Here is a 13,248-nt window from a genome sequence, read left to right as displayed (position 1 = left end):
CTCCATATCAATGAAACACTAGCGTTACATCTTTTTCATTAATTTAAAGGCGGCCTTTGACACCATCCACAGAAAACGTTTATGGTAAAAACTAGCTGCATGGGGTGTCCATCAAAACTTCTGGACCTTATAATATGCTTTTATACAAACACTTTGGTCCAGATCAAGTTGGGGGATGGAACATCTCTTACCAGGAGAATTCAAATATAAAATGGCCTAAATTAGGGGTGCATTCTCACCCCCTCTTTATTTATTCTATTTATGGCAGACCTCAATCAACATTTGGATACATCAAATTGTCACCCTCTTCAGCTCTCCACATTCCTTTAAAATATCTTTAATTTGTCAATGATATAGTCTTTCTTAGTCAAACACAAATAGGACTGCAGCATCAAAGTAGCTCCTTTGACTAATATACACTAGTCAACCGCCTTTATCTTAACATTAAAAAAACAAAGATTTTATGGATTAGAGCATCTCCATACAGATAATGCTCCTAGTACTCAAGAGGAAAATCAATTGAAACTGTTAATAGCTACACGTATCTTGGCATCTTGTTTCATAAGGAAATTTCCCACAGAAACTACTTTGATTTACTTATGATTAAAGCTGCTACTAACATCTCTGACTTTAAAGCCCTTTGTGATAAATTGGCAGGTCCATCTTATAGCCACCTTCTGAATATAATGTCAGCTAAATTAATTCCTGCCTTAACTTACGGCTCACTTCAAGATTCCAACGTATATTGGCCCAGGCCCAAATTGGTCTAAAGTTTGGTCTTCAAAGGCAGGACCTAGCAGGCAGAGCAGCATACCCGAAACTCTCCTATTCCCTGGCTTCATCGGAAACTAGATCTCTTGCCAACATGTGCTGGTTAGCAATTCATATTTCTGACCATTCCGCCCATGGGGGGCATATATGCAGGTTTCTTCCCAAACCATTTGCCTAAAGGCTCAATGGTCCACTCAAATGGCTGTAGCATGCTTCAAGAGCTCTATGAATCAATCATTTAAATTCTTCTCGTTTCAACTGGAAAAGACAATTTCGCATCAAAAAAGCATGACTGGTCAATTATTAATGCTTACAAAACCTTGGGCATCCAAACTTACCTTTGCTCGCATTTTCCTACATACATGCAATATTAATTTCTGAGGCAAGACTTGGCACTTCTCCAACTAAAGAGGGCACCCTGCTATGTTTAAAGGATTGGCCACACAGCAAATGCAGACTGAGTGGCCACTCAGTGGAAACACTACTACATGTAGTGTGTGTTTGTCCAGATCTCCAAAGTTCTCATTAAATTCTGCGGAGACCCTTTTTTTAGAAGCAGGGGCAAGAATGTGCTGTCAAGCTGTGATTTTATGTTTAGCTTGCAGTTCTATTCTTTTCATTTGCCGGTTTGCTAAGTTTTTGGCTGTGGTGAAGAGAAAAATGTCTGCATCGAAACCATGGCAGTACATGTTGTGTTTTACACTTCAATTTGCTTTGTAATTGATGTCTTTGTTGTTTACTGGTAGTTGAATTACTTATTTGCTAGGTCTCCCTAATTATTGCATTTTCAGTTGAATATTTATGTTATTACAGGGTTGAAAAAGGGAAATCACTAAACAGTATGTACCGTAGCACATTTGCACATCCTTTGTAAATATGTTGCACATGCTTCTGCTGCTAAACAATGCCTGGTTAAAAAGTCAGTAGACTTAGAACTTAGGTCTTATGAAATTATTTGGTTATATGAATTGCGGTAAATTTGCGCAATTTATTAAGTTATTAGTACCAAATAAACTGTTGAATAATGTTTAATTTATCTGACCATTTATATGAATTTGTTCTACTCATTTGTGGAGTTGAAGCACTGGAACAATGACTTTTACATCCTTAAACTGTCTACTGAAATATTGTACATATGACTACTTGCCTCTCGTGAATATTGTGTTTTCAGCTAAGTCTTAAATTATATTGTTTTATTGACTCTAATGATTTTAATTAATCAAACAATAAAATTACTCACTAACTTGTTGAGGCAGTTTGGCTCATTTTTTTCACTGACCCCAGGGCTCACTGATTGTTTTACAGACAACATAGAAATTGGGGACAACGTGCCTGCCAAAAACTGAATTTGCAGGTTCTCTGACAAGGTGTGGTATCAAAGGTGGTGGATTTAGGTTTGATTGAGCCCTCTTGTAGTTCCTGCTCCAGTCAAGGGCTACTGATACCCAAGGCTGCCACACAGGGCATCTCTCCAGAACAGTGGTTCTGCATGGATTACTGGTGCCTCCTGTCAGTCAACAAGACTGGAGCTCACTCCATCTCCTGAGTTGATGAGCTCATTGATCGCTTAGGAGTTGCGAAGTACCTTTCATCTGACATTGTGGTACTGGTAGATTGTTCTAAACATGAGGGCCAACAAGAAGTTAGCATTCTCCACCCCAGAGGGCCGCTTTCAATTTGGAGTGATGCCTTTTGTCTTAAAGAATGCCCCCGTTAGAGGCTGTTAGTGCAGCCTATCTAGACTACATTGCTTCTTCAGCTCTAGCTAGTATGATCAAATGACCACCTCTGGGAAGAGCTCTAGGCACTGCAAAGGGCAGACCTAAACATCAAGGCCAGTACGTGCCAGATAGAGCAGGGGTCAGTTGTGTACTTGGGCCACAAAGTTGGTGGGGGCAAGGTGCAGGCCCTCCAGCTCAAGGAATAGACCATCTAGGCTTGGGTACCTCCCAAGAACCAGGTGAGTCTCTTCTTAATCCTCATTGGATTTTACAATAAATTGTTAAGGTGTGGTATGGTATCAATGTAGCTCCCTTATCTGGGCTCACTTCTAAAGAAGCAGCCCAAGAAGGTGATCTGGACGGAGACACCAACTTGAGCAAGAAGCTTCTAGAACCTCCCACTAAAATGAATTATTTGGAAGAGTTGACAGATCACTACGTCAATACCATGACTAACATACTCGACTCTGCAGCCCGAAGCAACTCAAAAGGATCCCTTGCAAACAATCTAAACCTTGGTTCAATGGTTCCCTAAACAACAAAAGACGCAATTTAAGGCTCTCTTAGGCCCCCTACACCCCTAATCTAAATCAGTTGAAGAAGAAGAGAAGCTCTAATACCAAACAAATTCGCATTGCTAAATCAGATCATTTCAAAGTGCAGCTTGACAGCGCTAAAAACTATCCCAAAAACTGTTTGATATCATCAAATAACAGGCTAATCCTACTCCTGCAATCAAAACCGCTGGTCCCAGTGAAGAAGACTTCTCAGCGCACTTTTCGGAAAAGAGTATTGATTGGGGACTGCCGCAGCTAATCTGCTGTCGATGAGCTCCCTGGGTGTGACAATACCTATTGCAGTGAGTGCTCCGCCTTACTCCACAGAGTACACACCCAAAAAAAATGCTTGCTGGAACACCTTCATATTCCCTGATTTTGAGGAGATGTCACACTCAATGGCATCTCTTAAACCATCCAACCATTTCTGTGATCCACTCCCCGCTATGCTGCGCAAAGACCTCAACCCGGCCATTCTGCCTATCTGGACCAAGATCATCCAACAATCTCTCTCTTACAGGGGATGATTCTGGACTGCCTTAAAATGGGGCAAGTCACACCTATTCCCAAGAAGCCCAATGCAGACCTAACTGACCCCAATAACTACCAGCCGATCACCAGCATCATATCTTTAGCAAAGTTTCTCAAGTAGTGCGTTCACACTCAGCTATGCAACCATATCAAGACATTTCAGCTGCTAGACCGACATCAGTCAGGCTTTAGACCAGGTTATAGCACATAAACTGCCCTTACGCACATTGTGGATGATGCCTTGAGAGCTCTGGACCAAGACAAATCTTGTCTTTTAATTATTCTAGACTTTTCCTCTACTTGTGACACTATCAAACATGATCGCTTGATTAACCTTCTACAATATAGGATGGGGCTATCTAGCCCTGTGGTAAACTGGTTCTCCTCCTTCCTGCACAGTTGAACGCTGAGAATCAAAGTCAACCAATCTTTGGTGGTAAGCACCCCGGTCACTATCGGGGTACCTCAGGGATCTGCTCTCTCCCCCATGCGCTTCAATCTCCTCATGGAAACGCTAACTGCTATTTTGAACGGGTCAAACATTCAATACCATATGTACACAGACGATACACAACTGTATTTGAAGATCTTCTCTCCAGGTGACATTAAAACTTTTAAAGGAGTGCTCCAAAAAACTCAACAATGGCCAACACATAACCATCTGTTACTAAACGGACTCAAAATAGAATTTCTCCTGATTACAACCCGCAACCAAGCGACCCCAACGTAAAACTGGATCAAAGATATCTCTGCACTCAACTGCTCCCTGCACGTGTTGGACTCCACTTGCTCTTTAGGTGTCACACTTTCAAAACATGCAAGGACACATTAGGGTCACTACTAAGAGTGCGAACCATCAGCTCAACACTCTCAGGAAAATCAAACCTTTCCTACCTCCTTAGGACGTCTAATCAGCAATCCAATCACTTGTTATCTTGCGAGTTGAATATGGCTTTGTAACCATAGCAGGGCTTCCTAAAGCAAGGTTAGTGCCACTAGGAGCTACTCTGAACACCTCTGCCAGACTAATCACAGACTCTAGAAAGCATGATCATATTACACCTGACCTAATTCAACTTAACTGGCTTCCCATTGAAGCAAGGATCCGCTTCAAGATTGCTTGTCTGACAGATAAAGCTATTCACCACAATAGCCCTGTTTACTTGCCAAAGAAACCCGAGATCTCCGGTTCCAGTCGAAACTTAAGAAGCTCGAATACCCTACTCCTGAAACCACCCAAATTCAACAAAAAAAAGAACCTATAATCGCACCTTCTCAGGACTGGCGCCAAGAATCTGGAATGCCCTTCCGACGGAAATCAGAACCAACAACTCAACTGCTTCCTTTAAGAAACAAGTCAAATGGCTACACTTGGAAGAACTTCAACAGCAATAGCCTCCTTGTTCTTGTGATAATCAATTCCCTCAAGTGCTATACAATCTTTTTTACTTTGTGTATTGAAATGTATGCCTGACAATCTTTCTCTCTAATGTGGTTTAAATTAGTACTCGATTTGAACTGTACTGTATCGTTCTTGGGGTGCAGTGGTCTGCTTAAACTGCACAGCCTCTTCTAGTAGGGCCTTCACCTGGTCCTTCTTATGCTCCCTTTGTTGTATTGTAATTTTACTGTCTCCCCATGACAACACTAATTGTCCTCTCTGGACAGCGCTCTGATACCCGTTCTGGGTCTTGTTTGCGCTTTATAAAACCTTTCAAATAAAAAAATAAGATGTTCCAGAAAGCATTTGATACCAGAAAGAAAGCCATTCACACTGCACCGTTGTTTGAGGCACCTGACTTCTCCAAGGGATTCATACCATGGCATTGGGGCTGTCCTCTCACAGTGAAATGATGAGGGCTTACATCAATCTGAAGCCTTCATTAGCAGGAGGATACTTGCCAGGGAAAAATGTGCAGTGCAATAAAAAGGGAGGAATTTGCAGTGGTCAGGCCTCTGATTAAATTGAGACCATATTTGCTTGGGACTGAATTTGGTGTTCAGACAGACCACAGACCCCTCAGATGGCTGATGCAGCTGAGGGGAGATGGTCCACCTCCCTACAGAGAATGGACTTTATACTGGAATATCGCCCTGGTACTGACAATGCCAATGCTGATAGTCTTTCCAGGTTTTTCTGCCATAGGAATGAGAAGTCCGATGTATAGTCAGAATGTATTTTCTTTTAGATACATGTGTGTTAGTATGCTTTTATGGTGTTTGCCTTGTTGTCACCGAATAAAGCTGTTTTGAATTGATTTGAGAAATCCGATGAAGGTGAAAAGTTCTCCCTGGTTTCTGTTGGGGGGCACATGTTGGAACCATATTTTTGTTCTCACACCCCAGTTCCAAAGATCAGTTGGATTATCTCCTTTTTGAGCTACAGGGACACAACAAGTATTAAGAGGCCTTCCCTTCAACAGTCCAGCTCTCCAGCACAGATTGGCCCTGCCTGGACCCTGATTCTAGCCTCTGGATGAGTAAGTCATGACCCCCAAGTGATGAATTCCCAGGTCATAGACTCTTGGTTGTGTCAAAGTGTACTGTCTGCATCTGCCACCAATGCTAAGCTCTGAAAACGACCTGCGCTTCACGCTAACAATGATCTCATAGCAGCCCCCACCATTGTGTCCGGCTGAGGCTTCTCACGTGGTCTGGATCGAGTGAGAAGGTAAACTCCCCACCAGGACAAATGTGGTTCTTTCACTTGACCCGCGTTCGATTGCTGCAGCCAGAACGTTTAACTTTGACCCAGTCCAGCATGACCAGATGACTGTAATGGGCGTTTTGTGCTTGTTGCTGCTATTTTTGCCTGAAACTTTAAGAAAAACTCCACTTCTGCTTCTTGGTGCTAGTTATATGTGAAACTTTTACAAATCATAACTCCACTTCTAATTATTGGATTTGTTGTTATATTGATGTAATTTTATTAAAATGTACTCTATTTTTCTTAATTGATATGGAAGTCTTCTTGTTTTCTGGATTCACTATATTGCTGTTCCAGTGCTCCATAAATACTTTATATATTGCCTATAAATTACGCCTGACTGCTTTTGTGCTAAACTATCAGTGTTTAAGCACATTTTTATTTAGTGACGTTTGTGGTTCACCCTGAAAAGAATTGTCTATATTACGTGGGTGGGGCTCTGATCCCTCTCAAATAATAACCCAATTTCTTACATTAATATATTGCAATTTTCAAAGTTTTTGATCAAGGCCTTCCATGCTACAGATTGTAGACTATTTGAAGACAATCTAAATCCCAATCTATACTTTTTCCTGTCTTTCTATTTATCCAATTCATTATCTTCCATGTAGCCACGCCAGCATCTCCTTTTTGGACAAACCTAAGAGCCCTTTGTCAGTGCTCTATCATACCCCAAAAGATGGCCTCTCATTTTGTAAACTGAAAGGAGCAAGATTCATAGTATGTTCTTCTCCATAATGACATATTTCCCTAGTTGATCTTTATTAAAACGCCACAGATTCTTTTGAAAAAACAGTGTGCCAGGTTTAATCGTTTCTTTGGCTGCCCACGAAAGGGTAAAGGCAGCACAGAGATCTTCCCTAGTGGCAGGAGAGAAGGTGAAGGAAATCATTTTCTCTTTCCAGCACAAATAGTTGATATACTGACGTTTTCTTTATGTAATAGATTTAGGAGGTATAATTGGTCTGCTGACCTTTTAAAGATCACATATAGGAGTGAGAGCAGCTCCTGAGAGCAATATTTTGAGGTGCAATTATGACCACAATGCGAGAATTGCTTGTATTCACGGAGGAACAGCACACAGAAGCATGGATCACACACCTGCTCTCGAGCTAATGGAGCTGCAACCATGAGAGACAAAATACAGAGTACACATCGATTTGTTGTTTTCCAAGAAGGACAAAGAGAGCATTTTGTTCCGCTTGCAGCTCTGTCGTGCAATGTCAGGCCCGAGCCTACAACTCGAAATCCCTCCCAGTAAGAATATAATTAATAAATGAGCAAATGCACATCTGCACACGTGTTCCTGCAGGTCGGCTGGGCGGAGTGCAGTCCCTTTGCCGCTGGCTCGTTAGGGCAGGCGATTCAATAGTTAATTACTGCTCCAACGCTTTGTGGCCGAGCATGTGTGTTTAAAAGCCACGGGATGCTACTAGCCTTTTTAAAAACCCATCACATTGATCCTAAAATAATAATGTCCACAAGGCCAGCTGTATGATTGCTTTTTTATTGCTATGTGTGCTCTGGGACCTTGTTATAATTCTAAAGGTCACGGTGCTTAAAGCAACAGTGACCCTACTCGACCCACAAGATATAAGATGATGGAATGTGAGGAAGGAAGCGGAAGGAGATCCGCTCAGAACAAACCAGTGACTGGAGATGGCATATTGATCAGAGTTTCACTGAGAACAACACTGGAGGGAATAGAACCAGCCCTGTCTGCTCATCACTCATACTCACTGCCTCCTTAATATGTTCCATGCTTGCACCTCTGTATGCGCCTCAAAGCATAGATTACAATAGTGATCGAGCATCTTTCACTACATTGATGACATTTGCATGGCTTTTAATGCACATTTAATTTTCAAGGTTATTTTTATAAGTTACGATTCTTGATTGGAGAGAGCTATTGTCATCATATAACTCACAAACCTACATCACACAACACAATATTGAATATATGCATACACTTGCATACAGGTGCATATAGACAAAAGGGGCTTTGCTCGACTCGTTTTAAGCCACTGTCTTCTGTGGTTCAGCTGGCAGCAGCTAAAAGTATCAGCCCATGGCATTCAGCAAATGTATCAAAAGCAGACAAGAAGGAGCGAGCTACCCTCACCCACCAATCTAGATGGTGGCATGCTTCCTCATGGGGTTCCCATCAAAGATACCTAGCGCATCCCGGGTGTGCTATGATGCCTGATTAAAGCAGAGCTGGCTTTTTATTATGTGGTTGTGAATTTGTGAGGAGTTTTAAATCGACCTCAAGGTTGCCCATACCAATCAAGCTTTTTATTAATGGATAACTTTTGTTTAAATGTGTTTTTATTGTTTTGTTTTCTAAGTTTCAATACATCTGACATTTCTGGAAGTCTATTCAAATAACACTGTAACTTGGTGGCGACAATGCAGTCAGTACTGTAGACAATACGAACATTATTATGTGTTAAGAGATTTACGGTAACATTGATTGATGTAGTGCCTTTACATACGGAGTTTAACTATAGTCAACTTAACTCAAGTAACACACAACAGTTTGCTCTGCTTCCTGAGGCTCTGCATTACTGCCTTAGATTACCATATGCAGTACGGCTTTTATTCCCTATATTGCAGTGTGTTAACCCGACCACCCAGTCCAACAAGATACGAGTTGCTTGTATCTGTGTGGGTGCGCCAATGCCCAATGTATACAAATTGCATGGTTTACCATGATGCCTAGAGGCTCCATGTACATCTGGATTGATGGATGGGGAGTAAGGGGGGGAGGCAAAATGAGGGTTCCGCAAAGGAGTGGGGAAGGAGGGGGGAGGATTCGAGCAGGCTTGGGATGGAAGGGGGGGACTACTCCTCCGTCGTTATCCGGCGTAGGTGTCTTTATTAGTGTGTTGGTCATCACCCCGCCTTATATATCAGTTTCGGCCATGTGTCCCCTCAACACTTTTGAGTTCACTTTCTGATATTTCTGATCAATCCCGCCATTGCGCTCTGAAGTCTGATAATATTGTGTCCCATCCTCCGCCACTGGATGCTTCTAAAACCCCCATGGCATCCTCCCTACGAAGTGCTACACTTTCTGCCTGTGCCCAACACAACTGTGACTGATACCAGGCTTTAGCCGCTGGGGGGTTAGGGGATTTCCAGCAGCGTGTGAGCAGGCGCTTGGCTGTTGTGAGGTCTAGATCTATATATCTAGACGTCACCTTATACTTTTTGGGTCTTTGATACAGTCCTAATATGCATAATTTCCATGACCAGTCCAGGGTACGTCCTGTGCTCCTAGCTAGGCAGTTGACCATGTTCCAATATGTTTGGATAACCGTAGACGACCATAGAAGGTGTAGCAGGTCTGCCCCTATTTCGTCACATCTGGTGCATCTGGCGCCAGTTCCACCTTTCTGATCCAGATGGAAAAAAGTCAATTCAATTCATTTCAATTCAAAAGTCTTTATTTCGATAAAAATCATAAAAGACACATTAACAGGACAATTTACATTTATGGCTGATTAAAACAAATCTAGCAGCAAATAGCATCCAAAAAGCAGTAAGACATTACATAAAGTCAACCGCCATCGTTAAAAATATAAATAATTAATTAATAAAATAGTGGTGGATTTTATGACCAGTTTAAATAGAATCCAACTTTTCAATTTATTAAAAAATTCAAATTATTTAAAAACACAGAAATAATTCCAACTCTGTATTGCTCTAAGACAGTAAAGTGACAAGTGCAATTTTATGTGATTAGATAAATACACACAACACATCAATATGTGCAAAGATCTCGGGCTCGTGTGATCCACATCCAGTGGGGAAATTTTGCAACAGCTATAACCACAGGCTGTGAGTTATTTGTTTTTAAAATCCTCAGTGCCTCACAACCTGTTTGTATACCTAGCTGGAGGCAAATGGGTCTCAACCATGTCCTACTTGATACTTTATATTCGGGGCAAACGAGTAGTATGTGTCCAATACTTTCCCTTTCGGAGGGACAAAAGGGACAAGTGGCACCGGAACCACTGCGCCAATTAGCAGTGTAGCTGTTAATGGGTAAAGTACCAATCCTAAAATGATTGTATCTTCTCCTATCTCCGGGAACAGTTATATAGTCCTAATAGCCCTCTAAGGCTGCTGTATGCTTGATGTCTAAAAAAGCAGCGGTCAGGGAAGGGCCACTACAGCGACCAAACCTTTTCTGAGCTACCAGACTCCAATAAAGTTCTCTAAACCGATTCCTCGGTGGGAAGACATTGGCCTCAGGATCTTGCCAGAGAGTTAATAACCCCATTGCTTTATATGTTACCCCAACCTCCCTCATCCATGAAATCTTATGAGCCCTGTCTGCATTTCGTACATCCATAAATGCCCGAGCATACTGGGAGAGTTCTGGGGTAACCCACAGTCTTCTCCAGTAGGCTATCGTTCTGTAGCGAGCCATGTCCTCTAAATGCAGGCAGCTAGGTCATAAAAAAGAGGTGTCAGGGGGGTTGACGCCGGGAGACCTGTAATTCCCCATAGGAATTTATTTTGTGCTATCATTAGACAACTGAGGTTACTAAACCCCCACAATTCTGTCCCATACAGAACAGCTGAGCCAATCTTCATAAATCATAAATCTTAAGAACTGAACTAACCGGCCTAGTGTGGGAGAGATAGAATGCCTTCATTAAGGCCCCTGCCAATTGTGTGTGTTTTATGGCCAATTGATTAGTATGGTGTTCTCAATCCATTTTGGAAGCCAGGGTGATACCCAAGTATGAGAAAACCTCTGTCTGCTCGAGCTGTACTCCACTCACGAGTGCCCTGCCTCTAACTTGCTTAGATTTATGTAGTACCATAAACTTGGTTTTATTAACGTTTATAACAAGTCCATGGTCTTTGCAAATTAATTCAAAAGCATCTTTGGCTTTCTGTAAGCCCTGCTGGGTTTTTGAAATTAAAAGTGTGTCGTCGGCGAACATCAACAGGGGGATCAGCTTCCCATCCAACTTGGGGGCATCAGTTGGTTGGTTTTCAAAATAGCTGATCACCCTGTTGATGTACAACGAAAAGAGGGTCGGTGCCAAAACGCATCCTTGGCGCACACCCCTTGCGATTGGGATTTTTTCTGTAACGCTCCCGTGTTGATTCCAGCGGACTTGGGCATAATTACCCTTGTGTAACTTCATTAAAGAGGAGAGAGGGCATACCCTGTTCTAAAAAGACAGTCCACATTTTATGACGGGGCACCAAGTCGAACGCTGATTTCAAATCAATAAAAGCAGCGTACAGTGTACCACCCCCCAGTACCACCACCGCCAATAAATTAAAACAAATCTAAATACTTGATGGATCGTACTAGTCTGAGTACCAAACCCAGCCTGGATCAGAGAGAGTACCTCTTCCTCCTCAATCTATGCTTGTATCCTCTGAAGGACAAGCCTAGTTACTGCCTTTTGAATACAGTCAATTAAACTAATAGGCCAGTAATTTCCCGTGTCTGAGCTATCCCCTTTCTTGTGTATGGGAATTATCACAGCGCCCTTCCAGGTTTCGGGTATGGGTGAACCCTTTGCGATACTGTTTATTAGCGCTAATATGTAAGATGCCCAGACCTCCTTGTCAAGCATGAATAGGTCAGCAAGGATTGAGTCCAAACCAGGTGCCCTGCCTTTGGGGATGTTATCCAACACCTTTCTAACTTCAATTCTAGTGAAGCATAGGGGGATGATATCTTGCTCGATGGTGATGGGAGCCTCGCTAACACCGAGCAGCTCAAAAGGTGCAAACTGGGTGGCATAATGGGAAACCCATATGTTCGGGGGAACATGGTTTGTTGGTTCAGCCCTTTTGAACCCCCTACCCCACCTGACCATATCCCAAAAGTTACACATAGAACGCTCTTTGCTAGCTCCCAGCAGCTCACCCCAGTAGTCCTCATCCCATGCTCGTTTGGCATCATATTGCATTTTCTTGTATAATTCTCTAGCGCTCTTAATGTTTTCTCTATCTTTTGATTTAACAGCTTCTGCTAGACCTTTATATGCGGCCCGACAGGACTTCCCATACCACTGTTCTTCTTTTCTAACAGGCCTTTTCTGTTTGTTTAAAATCTTCTTTAAAAAATAGCTGCTCAGCTGTCTAAAAAATTTGGAATGGATGAGATTGACATTAAACTCAACTTCCTGCTTGGTGGAACAATTCTGAATTTCCTCTGTTGCCTGAATAGTCAGCTCTTTCATAGCAACTATATTGTTTTCTATCGCCACTCAGTCGGCCCATTTAATTCGCCTAGAATCATTAGAAAGGACTATTTTCACACAGCCTAACGGGACATCCTGAACTTTAGACTTAAATAACAAGAAGTTATCCCCGTGAGTAAATGTTATAAATATAGAGGTCATTAAACTCTATGCTAGAAACATGAATTAAGAGGATATCATTGCTTTTAGTGTCCAATTGATGGATAATATATCTATTGTCCTGCTTAACCCACATTGTTAGGCCCCCCTTTGGTCTACCTTTTAAACTTGGGATAGCTGGGATAAAGAAATTAAGATGTCCAACTATATACTCTGGTTCTAGCAACCAGGTTTCTTGTAACAGGATAAAATCCATTAAATCCACGAAAGTCAACCAATCTGAAGAGTTTATCTTACTTCGAAACCTAGCAACATTCCACGAGATCAGTGATTCCTTGTTTTGTAGGCCCACTGTTCTATTCTCAAGTATCCCACTAGTGTCCCTTACATTACTACAGTTGTCCGACTGGATTCGGTTAGCAGGACCCCTAGGGTAGTTTCTGACTCATCTTGTGCACGTAAGGAAACCTTTACTGCCTGATTGACCTGCGATACTATTACAAGCCAAAATATCTCCCCTCGGTTTACTACTTTCCTTTAAGGGAAGTCAATCATTTTCATTCAGGGAGCTAAAAATATCAAATCTGTTGCTTGATGGAAACAGACTGGGTGTTGGAACT

This window comes from Lissotriton vulgaris, chromosome 4_1 (assembly GCF_964263255.1).
Source record: "Lissotriton vulgaris chromosome 4_1, aLisVul1.2, whole genome shotgun sequence".
Taxonomy (NCBI): Eukaryota; Metazoa; Chordata; class Amphibia; order Caudata; family Salamandridae; genus Lissotriton; species Lissotriton vulgaris.
The sequence above is the reverse complement of the archived record's forward strand: the minus strand, read 5'-3'. Positions refer to the sequence as shown.